This window comes from Notolepis coatsorum, assembly GCF_963971535.1.
Source record: "Notolepis coatsorum genome assembly, chromosome: 12".
In the NCBI taxonomy this organism is placed as follows: domain Eukaryota; kingdom Metazoa; phylum Chordata; class Actinopteri; order Aulopiformes; family Paralepididae; genus Notolepis; species Notolepis coatsorum.
In genome coordinates, this window is record NC_140176.1 from 62,332,714 (window position 1) to 62,352,006 (window position 19,293).

The following is a 19,293-nucleotide window of genomic DNA, read 5'->3' on the forward strand; positions in this document are numbered from 1 at the left end:
AAAGTGTATTCATGTCAAGACATTCCCCAAAATAAAAACGCTGGCAATATCTGTGCTAACAATGTTTGGCTCAACATACACCTGTGAATCCAGTTTCTCTCACATGAATGCCATTAAAACAAGCAACCATGCCTCCTTGACAAATGAGCATTTGCATCACTGTTTGCGGGTAGCCCTCACTTCCTATGAACCCTCTTTCTCTGCCATTGCCCAGTCAAAGAAGTGCAATCGCTCTCATTAGATGTGTGTATGTAGGCTAGGCCTGTCTGCCCCCCACCCCCCTGATGTTTGAGAGTTAAGAGTCGACAATAAGTGCTAATAAGATGCTGTGATTTGCTGTTGTTGCACAGACATGAAGCACTTTTTCATAAGCTCAGCTGCACTATAAATGTGTTTTTTTGTTCAAGTGTTGATGTTAGAATGTTCATATGCACATCATGCACTTGTTTGTTTTTTATTTTATTTTTATATTGAAATGTTGAAGAGGAGATGTTGCAGTTGTTGCACATAAATGAAGCACTTTTTTTGAAAAGTATACTACTTTTGCAATGTATAAAGGGGATCTTATAAATTGCCTTTTTCAGTGTTTAGCATTGTTTCCTAGCTATGTGGACTTATATTAATATGATCTATGTCTCTAATTATCATATTGGCGCATTCTTCCAATTCTCCTCTCACAATATTCACCCTCACTGAACTGAGTCATCTGAAAATGTGCTGATTTGTGATGTCAGAGAGACACTGCTGCATGATAATCAGCTGCGTTTCCACACAGTTCCCACAGTGGTTGGAGCCCAGGCTCAAAACGTGTTTTTGAGTACTTGATTAGAAATACAAAACAATGAATTAAAAAAAAACATATTACAGAGGTGTTCCATAAACCCACATGAATTGTGTAAAAGTGCCCAAATAGTGAAATAAATAGTAAAATAGTTCCCCTTTAAATAAAAGTTGTGAAAATGTGGTTGCGTGTTGTGTCAAGTGTACATATATTCATAGCACGGGGAGGCGCCGTGGCAGTCCGGCCCCTGGCCCCTTGGGTTTCTGACAATGTGGCCCCCTGAACAATTTAGTTGAATAGCCCTGATCTAAGGGATGCAGCCTTTACACCACATGAGCCGTGATACTCCTCAACTCACATGATGAGGTCACTTCAATTTGGAACCGGGTCTCGATGACCAAACCTCACACCACTGTCATGCACTCGAAAGAGCTGGTGTGTTAAATTTGGATAATTATCTTACACCATCCCACGATTCCCACCACAAGACACACGAATCATCGCGGCATCACAAACTGTGAAAATCCTCTGCCAAGATATACAAATAATTATGGATACCAATCTTTCTTTTACATTAGTGCAGTAAACTGGAATGAGATTCCCCTACATTTGTGCAGTAATTCATCAAGTTATCTCTTCCTTCTAAATGTCTATCACTTTAAATGTCCTTTTTTAACCTCCTATGCTTTTCTTTTTTGCTGCAGGACAACAGGAACCCTCTGAAAAGCAGCCTTTTTGCTGAGTAGGGTATTTTAATGACATTGTATGGCGTTTATATGCTCCCCCCGTTTAAATCAAATACATCTTATGAAAATGAAAACAAAATTGGTGGCATTCTCCTTTAAGCTTCATTCATAACTTAAACATTGAACCAACATTTGAGGGTGATCCATATGTTGATTTTATCATGTAATGTATGTGTACAATTAATTCAGTTGTAGTTTACTGTGCAGTCGCAGATAAAACGATATGGCTAATATAGACATCACTTTAGCAATAAATATATAAACATTTTGGCAATATGAAAAGTAAGTATGGAAAGGAAGTATCTGCATAGCATTCATCAAGGTGTCATCACTCTGTGCGAGTGTGCTCAGTGACATTGTTGCTACTTTTTAAACCTCCATCCCCCCTTTCTTTTTTTAATAATAAAAAATAAAGACTAGCAAAATAAAACTGTTCACTTTATTGTCATATCAAGATGTGGGGAACGGCGGCCTCCGTCATTTGTGTCGCTTCAGCATCTCGGCACCGTTGGTAGAGCCAACTTCATTCACGCCTTTGAATGCTGGGGGTGTTCTGGCATTCACACGTCTTGGGTGGCAGCTGTTTGGTCCTGATCCAACCGCTTACCTTCACCGTTGGAGGGAGAGAGGGAACTGGGATGAAATCAAAGTTGAAAAATCTAAAGTTGGAAACCTCACTGGTGCAAGAGGGTGGGAAGCTGTGGGGGACTGGCGGTGAAGCCTTGGCCGCTCTCTGACTGCGTGGACCACGCACTGGAATATTGGCGCAATGGAGGCTCCAGCTGTTTGATCTCAGTCCAGCAGAATAGCCTTCACCGTCGGAGGGGGAGGAAGGTGCAGGACGTTGAGCGCCACTGATGCACAAGGGTTTCAAGTTGAAAACATTGCCGGTGTGGGTCAGGTGGGGGAAGCCGTCGCACTAGTGGAGCCTCAACTTGCTCACCGAAGTAGCACAAGGACTACAGGTGGTTAGGGGTGTGTGCGCTGGTGTTTCATCTAGCAAAGTCTCGTTATCCATGGTCAATAAATCCTTCTTGCCTGATCCTCTCTCCTCGCCAAATGCGTCTCCTTCATCGGTACAAGCCAGCCGAGAGATTGTCACCGTCACCACAGGACAGGCACTGGAAGAGGCTTCGGTATCTCGTGTGCATTGAAGCAGCAGGGTGAAACGAAGGACTCTCACCTGTGACAGTTTGGGACAATCTACAGCACCATGCCGGGCATGGTCCAGACCCAGACAGAGGATACAGTCCTGACGGTAATCCAACAGATAATCTTCACGGACAAGTAAACATTGTCAAAGTAAACATCATTCAGATTTGCTGAATGATAAAGAATCAGATTGTGGGAAGTGCCAGAGTGTGGGAATATGAGGCAATACTGTATGTATTCTTGGGTGTGTGTGGATTATGTAAAATATTATAGCAGCATAAGCACATCCTCTCCCTCCAAAAAGATACAGATTGACACGTCCAGTGATTGAAATTGCATGCATTTCCAGGGAGTTAGACAAGACAGTGTATTTGGTTAAGTTTATCAGGTTGCAATAAAACAACTTTGCTCATGGTCTGTCTTTGGTTGGAAAAGAGCAATTATCTTGGCATGAGGCTCTGTGTCTTCAGTCTCACTGGACCATTCAATGTTTACACTGTACATACCAGAATGAAGTAACAATATACAAATAGGCCTAAAGGTCAATTGGATAGGCTTACTTCTTGTCTAAACTGAATTGAAATACATTAGTTATATGTGCAGTAGTATTAGATTTGATTTTATTACGGATCCCCATTAGCTGGTGCCATGGCAACCAGCTAGTTTTCCTGGGGTCCACACAAAAAAACATACAAAAACAATTATTGCAAAACAGAATTATTAAAAGCCAGTACTCAACATACAATACACAATGAAACTAACAATTAAGATGACTAAAATTACATGCAAGCAAAGAAACAGAAAACAAAACAAAATACAAAATACAGTGTTAAATACAATTTAAGATTGTTTTTAAAATTGAATATTTTTAAGAATTGCTTTTAGAATGCTCATCAATGTTACTAAAACATCCATTTCACCATACCTTTAAAAAGAAAAGAAAAAACACACAAAGTAATCAGAAGAAGTTTTGGATAACATGGCTGCAGCTACACTCATGCATGACATATATTAATTTCCTTCCGGATTATGGCTCCTTTGAGTTTCTTTTTGAAACTGTCCTTGTTTTCCGTCCGTATAATATGTAATGGGATCCTATTCCAGTATGTTATGGCTCTATACATTGCAGTTTTCTTTAGAGCAGTGTTTCTCAACTGGTGGGTCGCGACTAGGGATGTTCGATATTATCGGCCGACCGATATTATCGGCCGATATCGGCAGTAAAATGTGATATCGGAAAATATCTGTATCGGTAAAAAAAAGAAAAAAAAACAATAACAATATTTGTTATATATATATCCAGTGAAATTATTAGTTACCTGAAATTATTCAGTTTTTTGGGGGGGGGGAAACCCTGCATATATCGGTATCGGTTGATATCGGTTGATATCGGCATCGGAAATTAAGAGTTGGACAATATCGGAATATCGGTATCGGTAAAAAAGCCAATATCGAGCATCCCTAGTCGCGACCCAAAAGTGGGTCGCGGGGCCATTTTGTGTGGGTCGCGGATGTGTGTGTAAAAAAAAAGGATTTATTTTTTTCTTTTTTTTTTGCACTACCTATCTTTGTGAAAGTGGCTTCTCAGCTCTGGTCCAGCTGAAGACAAATCAGAGGAACAGATTGGACATTGAACATGACCTCAGAGTTGCTTTGTCTACCATCACCCCAGACGTTAAGACTCTTGTCAGGAGAAAACAACATCCCCAGTTATCCCATTAGTTCCCTGGGATGTTAAGCTAAGAAGTCTGCTAAGAAGGATATATTATTTATTATTATTATTATTATTATTTTATTTCATTGTGTTTTTAGCCCTAGTTGTACTTTTGTTGCAACCCCAGTTATCCCATTAGTTCCCCCAAACTTACTGTAGGTCTGTTATGTTAAGCTAAGAAGTCTGCTAAGAAGCATAATTATTTATTATTATTATTATTATTATTTTATTTCATTGTGTTTTTAGCCCTAGTTGCACTTTTGTTGCAACCCCAGTTATCCCATTAGTTCCCCCAAATTTACGTATGTTATGTTAAGCTAAGAAATCTGCTAAGATGCATTTATTATTATTTTATTTCATTGGGTTTTTAGCCCTAGTTGCACTTTTGTTGCAACCCCAGTTATCCCATTAGTTCCCCCAAACTTACTGTAGGTCTGTTATGTTAAGCTAAGAAGTCTGCTAAGAAGCATAATTATTTATTATTATTATTATTATTATTATTATTATTATTATTATTATTATTATTATTATTATTATTATTATTATTATTATTATTATTATTATTATTATTATTATTATTATTATTATTATTATTATTATTATTATTATTATTATTATTATTATTATTATTATTATTATTATTATTATTATTATTATTATTATTATTATTATTATTATTATTATTTCATTGGGTTTTTAGCCCTAGTTGCACTTTTGTTGCAACCCCAGTTATCCCACCCATTAGTTCCCCCAAACTTACTGTAGGTCTGTTATGTTAAGCTAAGAAGTCTGCTAAGAAGCATAATTATTTATTATTATTATTATTATTATTATTATTATTATTATTATTATTATTATTATTATTATTATTATTATTATTATTATTATTATTATTATTATTATTATTATTATTATTATTATTATTATTATATTTCATTGGGTTTTTAGCCCTAGTTGCACTTTTGTTGCAACCCCAGTTATCCCATTAGTTCCCCCAAACTGTCTGTTATGTTAAGCTAAGAAATCTGCTAAGCATAATTATTGATTATTATTTGATTTCATTGGGTTTTTAGCAATAGTTGCACTTTTGTTGCACTTTTTTGTGTTTATTTCATGTTTTGAAAGATTGCGTATTACTGCAATTTTTTTTTTTTACATAAATCATAGTGGTTAAAAATGTTGGGTCACGGTGACTAAGGAAAATGTTGGGTCCCGAAGCTAGACCAGTTGAGAACCACTGCTTTAGAGCGTTGGTTCTAGGCAGAGGTAGGGTGAAGCGACTACTTGAAGCATGTCTGGTATTATGGTCATGTCTATCATTGGTGGATAAAAGCATAGAATATGTATCGCCAATCTCCTTGTATCCGGCCATGCCTCCCCCGTAGCATTAATCACCCTCAGGTAATTCTCGAAGATTCTTTTCCAAGTAGCAAATGGTATTGCAGGCTCCCCCACGTCAGGAAGGAACAGAGCCGGCGCGGGTACCGAAACCGACATCGTCACCAATTTGTAATGTCCACACTTAGGCTATTAGTAATTATAATAAGCATGCAGGAGTCAGTAGGCTGTGGCGTTATCCCTCCGTGTTTATTCCTTGCTCTCATAACCTTCACATCATGGTAGCTTCAGGCACGTACCGTAACTCCAGGACACACTTCCTAGTTGAATCCTATAGCCTATTGTGCCGCCTAACGGTGGCGGTGGTAATAACAGCATATTAACAATAATGCTAACAGTACTAACAATACTAACTAATACAGAACACAACACCTTTGACGTCAAAAGTTTCTCATCTGCATAATAACGCCCGCCCCCTCTATGTTTGTTGTCAAACAAAACGGGCAAGATACGTTGTGCTGTTCCTGACTGCCATGCAGCGAATAGTCCTTGCATTCATTCCCTGATGATGTCGTGATCCGTCATCAATGGGCCAAGTTTTTGAGCTATGGTGATCACGATGGGTGGGAAGCTGGTGGGTGGGGATCGGACGTTGTGGACAGCGACTCCTACAGGTCGGTTGGTGCCCCTGCGCAGCAGAATCAGGAAGCAACGGGGGCGGCGTGTCCCTCCCATGCAGACCCTCGCCGCTGAGAGATCGCGCTGTGCAGGTGAAAAGATGCGACTGCTGCCTCCTTGTGTACTGGAGGGGACACGTGATGCAAGGCTTTGTGTGAGGGCTGGAGGAATCCTGCATGCAGCCCAACGAGGGGGGCGTGCCATTTTTCTCCTTCACGCACCTGATGGGAGTTTGCGATCAGCTCGGGAGAGTACTAGTATTGCAGACTCCCCTCCACTCCTTGTCGGGTCGTTCTTGTTACCACCATCTACTGCCGCGTCTCCGGTGTGAGACGTCGTGCCACCCATCACCACCTGTCGCCGTTTTCCTGGAGTGGGACACCGTCTTCGCTCTCTATTACTCCACAGGAGGATCCCAGTGTTCCCACTCCAGACGTCGTGCCGGCTACTTCCCTACTCCCTCTTCATGGTCCTCGTTCCTGGGGTGAGGCTCGCCATCGCTCTCTACTACTCCACGGGAGGATGCCCGTGTTCTCACTCCGTTCCCCTCGGAGCCGTCGGCAGCGTCTGGTCGGGAGGAAGGAAGAAGATTCCTTGGCAGTGCTGCAGAGCTGCAGAGCCCTACTCGGTGTAGGGACGAAGAAGATTCCTGTAATTTTTTTCCCAGCCTGTTCGCCCGTTAAAGGCACAGTGCCGCCTTTTTTGTGTTCTTGGACTTTGATGTTTTACCCCCTTAAAGGCTGAGTGCCGCTTTTTTTTGTATATAATAAATCATGCCCTTGTTTTGGCTAACTCTGATTACCTGTCTGTGTCGTGCAATTGGGGTCGCTATACAAACCATAACACTTTGTCCACATTGCAGCCGACCTGTAGGATGCATGGCCTAACAACGTTTGAGACAGGGGAGGGGTATAATTGGACAATACGAAATTGGGGATGGGAGAAAAATGAAAATGGGGAGAAAAAGTAGATACAAAAAAAAAATATTTTAGTCAAACCGGCCGAGGAGGTAACATTATTTGTCGCCGTTGTCGACGAGTTGAGAGCTCCCCAGACTACAGCTGGGCGATCACCTACAATGACAAACTATTAATTATGAAGAGGAAGAGGACAAACGGTGATGATCCATCCATAACATAAGGTGATAATGATATCGTGCTCCACAAGCAATGGGCCAAGTTTGTTTTTGGATTTTTGCAAAGACGAAGGATAATGCTACCGTGATTTCTTGGCTGATGCTAAAGAAGGGAGCTAGCCTATACCAAGTCTTCGGGACAGAAAGAACGCATCGAATCAGTAAGTACATACAGTACATCGTAATTAGTTAATTAGCAGTAGGACCTCGTTCATTCATCCGTTTGTGTATTACGGTACTCTTCCGTGTGTGTGCGCCAAGAAAATCTAATGTTAGTACAAGCACTGTGTGTCTGTTAGACGGAGCGAGAGAGCAAGCTAGTTTAGCTAACATTATTTTAGCTCTGTGCTTCGTTGTATATATCTAGACCTACTTGTGTGTATTGCAAATTAATGAATTAATGATTAAGTTCCTTGTGTGTGTTTGGGGGGGGGGGGGGGGTTATCTTAGCTCTGTTTATTGCGCCAAGAAAATCTAACATTAGTACAAGCACCATGTGTGTGTGTCTGTGTGTGTTTCTGTCTGTCTGTCTGTCTGTCTGTCTGTCTGTCTGTCTGTCTGTCTGTCTGTCTGTCTGTCTGTCTGTCTGTCTGTCTGTCTGTCTGTCTGTCTGTCTGTCTGTCTGTCTGTCTGTCTGTCTGTCTGTTGTGTAAAATTGCCCAAATAGTGAAAGAAATAGTGAGATCGTTTCTTCTTTAACACATCAAGTGCCGTTCAGCAGGGGGCACTGTGGGCCGTCAGTGCCAGCGCTCTGTTCAATTGGGGATAATACTGTGTTTGCAGTGCTAAAACTATATTAAATATTATAGCTATGGATCTAATAACGTTGTCGATTGTCAGTGAGTTTCTTCCGGTCAACATGCAAAAAAACAGATAATTTTTTCATCTGTACATTTCCGTTTTATACCATGGTGATGATGGTGAATATGAGTATAGTTTGAGTGATTCTGAGTAATCCCAGGAAAAGAGGCGAAAACAGCGTTTTAGTGGAATTCAATAAACGCGTTGCCATTCCTCGCTTGGATCAACAATCAATCTGAAATCAATGCGAGATTATCGGTATTATCTTTCATCATGCACGCATGAAAGGGGGTTTGGAGCAGGGAGCCCCTCCGTGCTGTGATTATTACCAACGGGACACACAACACACACATACCACACAGACACGCTGCAATCGCGGCGAAAAAATCATCGGATCAACGCAAGATTGGTAACATATAGTTCTTACCTTGTATCTGATGTACTGCAAAAAAAAGAATCCAATTATCTGATCGCCATTTCAAATATTCATCGTGGTCGTTTGTCCGACATTATCCAGCATTGCAGATGATCTGGCGGGCGGGGACCCTCATCAAGGGAACTGTGGTGACCGCTTGTCTTGCCGGAATGTTCAGATCCCGCCCCCATGCTGTAGCTCGGCCAAGAAAACAAACCACATCGTTTCAAATGGAGTGCAATAGCGTCCGCAAGGCGTTAGGCGGCGGTATTGGCCGTTTGCGATCTCAGACACATTCAGGACAGCCTGCACAAGGTGCCTCGATGGATTATGAATGGCAATAGCGAATAAAAGAAATAACGAAACAGAGTAGGAGTATTTCAATGATCAGAAGGTGTACTCTATTCTATTGAGTGAGAAGTCGGTTAAACTAATGTTACAAGCTTTAGTCCTATCCACTTGGACTACTGCCCAACGATTTGGTCGAGCGCTTCAAAGTGGGATCTGGAGAAACCTCAGCTTGCTCAGAAGATGATGATGATGATGATGATGATGATGATGATGATGATGATGATGATGATGATGATGATGATGATGATGATGATGAAGCCTTTATTTCAGACTCAATGTCCATAGTACACATTTACAAAACAACAACAAGAATACAATAACAAAAGCAACAAGGCCAACAACATAGATTAAAATACATTAAAATACATAAAGGCATCGGTTCCAATGTTTCCACAAATCAGAGGAGTACCTTGTATCACTTTGTTTAACATCACTAATGGCACCTATTATCTTGTTTTTAGACTCTAATAATCGACACATACATTTAAACATCAGGTTCCTCAGCAGAGCATGGAAGGTGGGGACATTTGTAGTCACAAACAAATGGCTTGCACTAGTCCGTCTTGGGAGCTTGAGGAGGATCCTAAATGCATCATTATATGCTACCTGCAGTTTTTTTTGCTGTGCTATAATTACACCATAGGTGTGCAGTATAAAATGGAGCACAGTAGGCTCTGAACAGGCTTATTTTCACATTGTCTGTACACATATAAAATGTTCGTGCCAACATATTGGCCTGTGCATATAGTTTGCAGCACTGGCGCTGCACATCAGCATCATCACACATGTCATCAGTGATATTGTGACCCAAATATCGCATACTCTTCACCACATCTAGAGCGCAGACAGCAAGAAGGAGGGACACTTTTGCTTCTGGTCCTCCTTAGTTTTCACTATCATAATGTAAGATCCTGATTGTAATCAGCCACTTCATCGTTGGCTCGTGTAGTTTCTGCGTTGTGTTTATTTCTCTCTCCGACGTCGACCTCCTCATACTGGCTGTACAATCTTTGTCATTCCCCTTTAATGCAATCCGTAATCATAATAATTCAGCACCGTCAGACGTGTTACCTTTCTTGGGAAACGTTGTTTACTACATAAACAAAACCTCTGTAATCAAGTCAAGTCAAGTCAAGAGTTTTATTTGTCATGGCATACAAGTATAGGCCTACAATGAAATGCGGGGGGTCTTGCCCGCAACAATGTGCAATACTGTAGTACAACATATAATAGAATCCAATAAAACAACATTGTGCAATAAACAGGTAACATAGTGGGACATCTCGGTATTTGTACATAGTTATTTACAGAGCATGGAGGACATGCTAAGTCCTTTGGTAGTGCAATACACTGTTACTGTTGCTATACTATTTTTAAAGTGACCTTTTCTTTGTGGCCATAAGTGTGGGCGTGTGCAGCATGAGTGTGTGCTTGCTCATGTTAAAGTGGCTGCTAGTGTGCGAGCGTGCACAGCGTGCGTGTCGTGTGTGTGCTCATGTGTGCTTGTGTGTGGAGAGTTCAGTGTTCTGTGGCAATCAGTGTTCATTGTTCAAGGCTCTGATGGCCTGGGGGAAGAAGCTGAGCCGAAGCCTCTTTGTTCTAGTAGCTGGGGTTCGCAGGCGTCTGGCTGACCTCAGCAGCTGGAACAGGCTGTTATTGGGGTGGTGAGGGTCTTTCATTATTCTGCAGGCTCTGGATTTGCACCTCTTGTTGTATAGAACCTGCAGGGGAGGTAGTGCAATACCCGTGGTACGCTCGGCTGAGCGCACCACTCTCTGTAGGGCCTTCTTGTCCTGTGCCGTGCTGTTTCCATACCAGGCAGTGATGTTTCCAGTCAAGATGCTCTCTACAGCTCCGGAGTAGAAGGACTGGAGTATCTTCCCCGATACTCTGAACTTCCTTAACTGTCTCAGGTGGTAGAGGCGCTGCTTCGCCTTTTTTACGACTGTGTCTATGTGTGTTGACCATGTCAGATCCTCTGAGATGTGGACCCCCAGGTACTTAAAGCTGCTCACCCTGTCCACGGTAGCCCCGTTTATCCTCAGTGGTGTGTGTGTCTCCTGCTGTCCTCTCCTATAATCCACGATCAGCTCCTTGGTTTTACCAATGTTCAGGAGCAGGCTGTTGTCCTGGCACAAGCTTTCCAGTACCTCAACCTCCTCCCGGTAGGCATTCTCGTCGTTGTCCGAGATCAGCCCCACCACCACCTTGTCGTCTGCAAACTTCACTATGGAGTTGGAGCTGAACTTGGCCACACAATCGTGTGTGTAGAGTGAGTACAGCAGGGGGCTCATAACACAGCCTTGAGTGGACCCGATGCTCAGGGTGATGGTGTTGGAGGTCTGACCCCCCACCCTGACCGCCTGGGGTCTTTCACTCAGAAAGTCCAGTACCCAGGCGCTCAGAGCGGAGCTCAGACCCAGCTCGATCAGCTTGTCCACCAGTCTGGTGGGGACTATGGTGTTGAACGCTGAGCTGTAGTCAATGAACAACAGTCTCACATAGCCCCCCTTCTGGCGGTCAAGGTGAGAGAGGGTGCTGTGCAGTACCTGGGAGACCGCGTCGTCAGTGGACCTGTTTGTCCTGTATGCAAATTGCATAGGGTCAATATCACTGGGGTGGGAGGCACAAATGTGATCCTTGACCAGCCTCTCGAAACATTTCATGACCACAGAGGTGAGTGCCACCGGTCTGTAGTCATTGAGACATGTTGGGGAGGGTTTCTTTGGTGCAGGGATGATGGTAGACATCTTGAAGCAGGCAGGGATCACTGACTCCGCCAGGGATTGATTAAATATGGCGGTGAACACAGGGGCTAGCTGGTTGGCACAGGACTTAAGTATGCGTCCTGTTATACCATCTGGGCCAGCCGCTTTCCTAGTGTTCACCTCCATAAATGCTCTTCTCACACTGTGTTTCAACAACGAGAGAGCGTCCCCGCTCCACCGCGGTTGCCCCCCCCCCCCCCCCTCCACAACAGCCGGCGCGCCAGTGACGCCACTAGCCCTTGAGCCAGCGGCGCCACCGTCTACACCAAACCGAGCGTAGAAAGAGTTGAGTTTGTCCGCGAGAGAGGCATCGTCACTCCCCATTGAGGGGGCGCTGACTTTGTAGTCAGTTATTGTCCTGAGTCCCCGCCATAAGCCTCTTGTGTCGTTTTGTGCCATTTGTGTCTCCAGTTTATCAGCATATGACCGTTTTGCAAGTTTTACAGCCTTGCGCAGAGTATAGACTGAAGCCTTGTACTCCTCCATGTTTCCTGACTCTCTGCCCAGGTTGTAAGCAGTGGTGCGAGAGTTCAGAGCTGTTCTGATAGTACTGTCCACCCACGGTTTCTGGTTTGGGAAAACCTGCACCTTTTTCGTGGGGACAATACTGTCAGCGATTGTTGTTATGAAGCTCACAACGGTGTCCGCGAGCTCGCTGACGTTACTGGCGCTTCCTTGAAACATATTCCAATCTGTGTCTGTGAGCGCGTCCTGAAGCGTGGCCTCTGATTCGTCGGTAAATTTTTTTGTCGTGTCACGTGATCTTTGTTTGTAAGCAGGAAATAATAAGATGGAGTCATGATCGGACGAGCTTGTAGCCCCCGTCAATGGTGGAGCCGCTACAGCCTTGTAGCCGGCTCTGAACGGGGTGTAACAGTGGTCGAGTGTGTTTCCCCCTCTTGTGGAGCAGGCGATGTGTTGAAAAAAGGACGGCATCACTTTTTTCAAATTTGCCTGGTTGAAATCACCAGCTACGATCGTCGCCGCGTCTGGATGTTTGATTTGATGCTTATTGAGGTGGTCGTGTAGCTCCACCAGCGCTCTGCCAGTATTCGCTTGTGGAGGGATATATACAGCGGTCATGATGACCGCGGTAAACTCACGGGGGAGGTGGAACGGGCGGCACAGAATTGAAAGATGTTCCATGTCTGGGGAGCATGAGCTTGAGAGAACATGCACCTCTTTGGGGTTAATCCAGACATTGTTCGTGAGGAGGCAGACCCCACCGCCGACACTCTTGCCGGAGGCTGCCGTGCGATCCGCTCGTAGGACGGTGAAGGAGTCGGAGGGAGAGATGCTATTATCCGGAGTCGCTGGCTTGAGCCATGTTTCCGTGAAACACATGATGTTAACGTCTCTCATCTCCCGTTGGAAGCGGACCCTCGCTCTCAGGTCATCCATCCTTCTCTCCAACGAACGTGCATTCGCCAGAAAGATGGATGGAATTGCTGGGCGGTAAGCAGATCTTTTTAACCTCAGCCTGATACCTCCACGTCTCCCTCTGTGCCTCTTCCTGCCGTTCCCTTTGTCTTTTCCTTTGTTGCCGTTGTCCCGCCTAATCTCCGTTGGCCATTCTAGGCATAAAGTGTCTCCAAACTCCTCTTTGAGTCCGGAGTTTAGGTCCATAAGTGTCTGGCGGTCGTATGACGTACCCGCCAGTGATGTTTTAATAAAAAAAGTAGAAAAAACAAACATAATAGCTAAAAGTGTGCATAATCGTCGCGGAGCTAAACCAGAGGCGACTGACCTGGGTCGCGCCATCATCCGTATCAGATGGAAACCAATTCTGTAATTGTCCTTGAAAGTCTTTGAAAGAAACTAAATTCATTATTCTAATGATCTCTCATTTCACCCCGCTCGGTGGTCATCGCGGCCTGGTGGTTATTCCAAAAGCCTGTCGTCGTGGCACTCTCCATTGCTGCCCCCCCCCTTTTGCGACGGGAGGAGGGAGCCGTCTCAAAGTCTCTGATCAACGCTCCTCTGTGTGTCGTAGCTGAATCTGCCTTACAACTCACTTTTCTATCTTCTCGCCATAGCAACGACAGGCCCGCCCCTCTCCTCGTTACTATGTGACGCGCTGTCATGACAACTGCTGTTCACCTTCCACACACTAAACGTCCGTTCCTGTCTCCACTTTCAATGCTTATCAAGATGATGAATGACCTTGGAGCTTCTCACACCATTCTTGCTGTTAACACTCTGACTGCTGCTAAACACACTGACTCTCTCTGACCGCCTCCACCACCACATCTACCTCTCTGACCTGGCACCTTTAGATGCTGTCATCCACCAATATTTAACATATACACCTTGAAAAACCTCGACATCCTTCAATAACAACACTCTTTTTAGGGTTGAATTTTATATCATGTTGTATACCATACACAGAGCAGATTTTAAGCAGTTGCTGGAAACCAGCACTATAGGGGGACAGTATGACTAAGTCATCAGCATAAATCAGATGGTTGATAATGCTCTCCCCCACCATACATCCAGTCTTGCATTCCCTTAGTGTAGTGGAGAGGTCATCCATATATATACATTGAACAGGAAGGGAGACAAAATCCTGCCCTGTCTTACTCCATTACCCACATTAAAATGAGCTGACATCGAGTTACTCCATTTAACTTGTATAAGCTGATGGGCATACCAAAATGCTAAGATCCTTACTATGACCTTAGGAACCCCTCTTTGGGACAGTTTATGGAACAGTATGTTATGGTTTATTCTATCCAATGCCTTAGACTTAGAGGCATCCATAAAGCATATACATTGTAGAGTTATGTCTTCTATACTTGGCTACTATTTCTTTTAAAGCATATATGCACATGTCTGTTCCATGTTTTTGTTTAAAGCCAAATTGTTTATCACTGGTGAGAATGTACATTTCTATTCTGTACAATAAGATTCTCTCCAGCACCTTAGATAGTATGCTGGCTAATGCAATTGGCCGATAGTTGTCTTTGCTGTTAATTTAACCTGTCTTGTCTTTGATAACAGGCACAAGTTGAACTGCTATCATAGAGTCAGGTAAAATACCATGTTTTAAAAAGCCAGAAAAGCACAAAGCGAGGAGAGGGATGACCTTACGACTGGCATGCTTTAGATGTTCAGCAGTGATATGATCAGTACCACAGGCTTTGTTGTTATCTAGCTTTAATATGGCATGTTGGATTTCCTAACACATACATTCTCATAGGGGTCTACATCTTCCGGTACAAATGTGTCACTTCTAATGCAATTAAACAGCTCAAAGTAGTGCTGTCTCCATACCTCTGCTATTTTATCAGATCCACAGACACCATTGATATTGGAAGGCAAGGGAGGTTTGCAATTGTTCATAATACTCACTTCTTTCCAGAAGTCATAATAGCTGTTTTTTTGTAAGTTTTTGAGCAAGGGAGTCTGCCCTCATTGTATCATCATTCCTGCTAATGAAGTGGACAGCATATTTAAATCTTGCATTAGCCAGTTTTTTGTGATCAAACAAGGGCCCCTGTCTCACTCTACCAGTCCCTGCCCAAGAGAAGAGAGTGGCGCGTCTCGCCCTCCGCTGCTCTGTGAGGAGCAGTGTTGGGGGAATGCATGCCGCTCTGCCTTGGCTTAGAGTGGATCAGAGGCTGGCATGCAGCCTTGTAACCTTTTTGTTTAATATTTATAAAATTGGTAAACTTAAGTCTTTATGGTCAAAACTAAACCCACCAATACTAGACATATCCCCAGACACGCTGTGGGTCTTCATTTTACTTGTATACCTGTGAAGATAATGATGATCAGCAACATATTTACTTTTAAGAAAAAGTTGAAGGATGCTGTTATGAATGGTGAAATATAGTTGAGTTACTGATTTATTTACCTAGTATTGTTAGTTTAGTTAGTATTGTATTTGTGGTTGGAGCCTTTGTGTGTTTTTTCTGTGTGAGATTTTGAAGATGTTGAGAATGTACTTAGGCTAAGGTGTTTCTTATGTTTTTATAGTTTTTTTGTTACTGTAATGTAATGTACTGTAATGTTGTAGGTTGTGTGTTAAGACCCCAGAAAGAATAGTATTTCACCCATGGGTGTAGACTAATGGGGATCCATAAATAAACAAATAAACAAGTACACATTGCACTTCGTCGTCAGTGTACTGTGTGTGTAGGGGCAGGTACAATACGAATTTCTTCTTCCTGTTCCTTTCGGCCATGGAATTTAGTGGATCATATTAAGTGAGCTATATGTACTGTTGTGAAGGGCCAGATTAAAGCTGAGAATCTACATTTATTGTTTTATATACATTGTATATTATTTATATATACACGGTATATCCCTTTAAACCGGCGTTCGAACCATAGTAATATTCGCTCTCCTTATTGGATAGCGCCCTAGGCGCCAGCCCGCAAGCCCCCAACGTCAGGTTCAAAGACAAGCTCAGGCATGTCGTAACATGCCCGGAGACAGCGTATTGATTCCAGACAAGAACTGAGGTTTGGGACTAGATAATCACTTAAGTATATATACGGCGCAGGTGCGCACAGCAGCACTTCGTTCATCAAGTTCATCCCGAGTCAACGTGTAGTGAAGTGAGCAACCGTGCGTCTAACAGAGCGTTGAGAACCACGTGCGAATAGAATAGTAAAGTGTCAGAGTTTAATGCAGTAACGTCAAGTTCGACCTAGTTTAATGTGAAGTAAATAGTCGTTCATTTATTGTATATCGTGCCAACCACAGTTTGTTCGTGTGTAGCATTACCCAGCGGTTCGTTCGTGTTAGCTAGTGGACCTTAGCCAGGGTGCGTGGACTAACTACATTGGTGCCAGTACCCGAGGAGGCCTAGTCGGAGAATCCGTTGGACATGTGCACAGGAGAACCAGCGGCGGCGATTGCAGAACCATTACTGGTTGGATTATATTGATTGTGGAACGTGTTACCCGGAGAAGAGCATCGTTGATTTCCACTATCGTTTGGGATTTAACCTCGTGAGGATTTACACTCAGGCTGGCCTCATGGACAGAGGCTGGCTAGCTATCATCGTTTGCTATCGAGCATTGGATTACAGTTATTGCTTTTGCTGCTGATCGTTGGATTTACAAGGACTGGCTTCTGTACGTGAAGTCCCTTTATTCTTCATTAAATCAGACTGAGTATCCGAACATTCCTCTATCCTCTAGACCTTACAACTCTGAGAGGAACCCAGTGTCTCCAGGCGGTACCAGCGTTGCCTTCTATAATTGCTATTATACGCCAGGTGGCGTCAGCTTAGTACCCATCGTAGGAATCCTGCTATTCCCAGTGACTCATGCTACTGACTGACTTTATGCATATTCTTCGCCATACAAGCGCGACCCTAATTCTCATTCTGTAACCTAATGTTGCATAATAATAAAATACCCTCAAATACTATTTCTTTGTCAATGCCGTGTTATTATGAGTGTCCACCATATCTATTCGATTTACTGTCTGGCCAGTAATTAAAGTACATACCTAGCAGTGGTTTAATCTATCACAATCTTTAATACAGTCAGTGTTTTGTAACCCCTCAGTTACAATTGGTCCTTCGAGCCGGAGGGTATCAGTAATATTTAATATCATATTAATATTGACATGGCCAGCGGTGGACACTCTCCAAACGGTTCCCCCAAGCTAGAGCGCCCGCAGCGCAAACGTCAGCCACCTCCATATCTGGAGGACTTCGCTTTCGTTTTACCCCCTAGCTTATCTAAACAGACGTTAAATACGGATAAAACGGATAGTCTAAGCATGCCCAATCCTATCGACTTGGCGGCCCTTCCAGTAGAGACCCCAGTGGGTTCAAACGAAACTGACTTAGCTCACGGGGGGGACCAAGCGGGACATGACGTGACTATACCTCCAGAAAGCGCTCCAGGGATAGACCCCGGCGCACAACCAACCCAAGAGCGCGTACCCGAGACAGACCTCGGCGCGCAACCAAGAGAAGAGTACCGCGCTCAAGAGATAGACCTTGGAGCGCGCCAGGAGAACAGGTCTCCACCAAGCCCTGTCAGCGCCCGATCACCTCCGTCAGTGTCATCCCCCAGCGAGGCGGACCAGAGACTGGCGCAAGCCTTGATCGCCACGCTGACAGCTTCAACCGAAAGAGACCGACTACAGGGTGAGCGCGACCGTCTTCAAGCAAAGACGCTTAGTGAGCGCGAACACTCTGCAACGGAACGAGAACGCCTCCACGCGCAACTCCAAGCACAAGCCCTTAGTGAGCGCGAACACTCTGCAGCGGAACGAGAGCGCCTCCAGGCGCAACAACTAAGCAAGCGCGAACACTCTGCAACGGAACAAGAGTGCCTCCAGGCGCAACAACTAAGCGAGCGCGAACAACGAGAGCGCCTCCGGGCGCAACAACTAAGCGAGCGCGAACACTCTGCAGCGGAACGAGAGCGCCTCCAGGCGCAACAACGGAGTGAGTACGAACGCATCAGACTGGAGGAGAGGCGCCTTCAGACGGAAGAGAACATCCAGCGAGAACACGCCAATGCACAGCGCGAAGCAGAGCGCGACCGGCTACAGGCGCAGATGATAGAACAATTGATCGCCAGGGCGACCCCCCCTCTCTCCACACGGAGCTCCCGGAGATCATCACGACAAGGGTCTAGGGCACCTTCCCCTACCCGACAAAGCTACACAGGAGGAAGAGGAGGAATATCAAGCCCACCAGCACGAACCTACTTTGGACCAGGAGGCCCAGTACAGCCCCGACCTCAGCCCCGAGTCACTGCACTACAAACCCCCGAACCAACTCAAGGGTGAGTTTGATGTACAGTCAGCACCGAGGAACAGCACCTGGGGGCCCGGCCTCTGGTACCCACCCAGTACTAACCCACGACCACCCGTACGGGGAGACTCGCCCAGGAGGCCTCTCCCCCTACGCTCATCGGTGTCCCAGCCATCCATGGCGTCTTACCTTGGCACACCGACATTCCCAGACTTTACGCGCGAGGACAGAGCACAGTACACAGAATTACGCATGTGTTTAGAGACTATAATGTCCGATGTCCACGACGAGTCTTACAAATATGCCATCCTCCTCAAGCATCTCAAGGTGCCCAGAGCGCATAACATAGCGCTGGCATATTCGAACTCAAGCACCCCATACTCAGCTGCTCTGGTGGCCCTCGACGCGCGCTATGGACGCATATGGGATTACGTGATCCAAGAAATACGAGATATCGACCGCCTCCCCCCAGCCAAAGACAATAGAGCACTGGATGACCTCTCTATCAAGGTACAATCCCTCGTGGGGATGCTGGGGTCCCAAAAGGAGAAGGGGAGATATGAACTGTATGCAAATTCTAACGTGGAGCGGATACTGGAGAAGCTCCCTCCAGCCCGTCAAGAGCGTTTTCGGCGGCAGAAAGACCACCGTGACCCCAACGGCCCAGAACCATCCCTCCTAGACCTG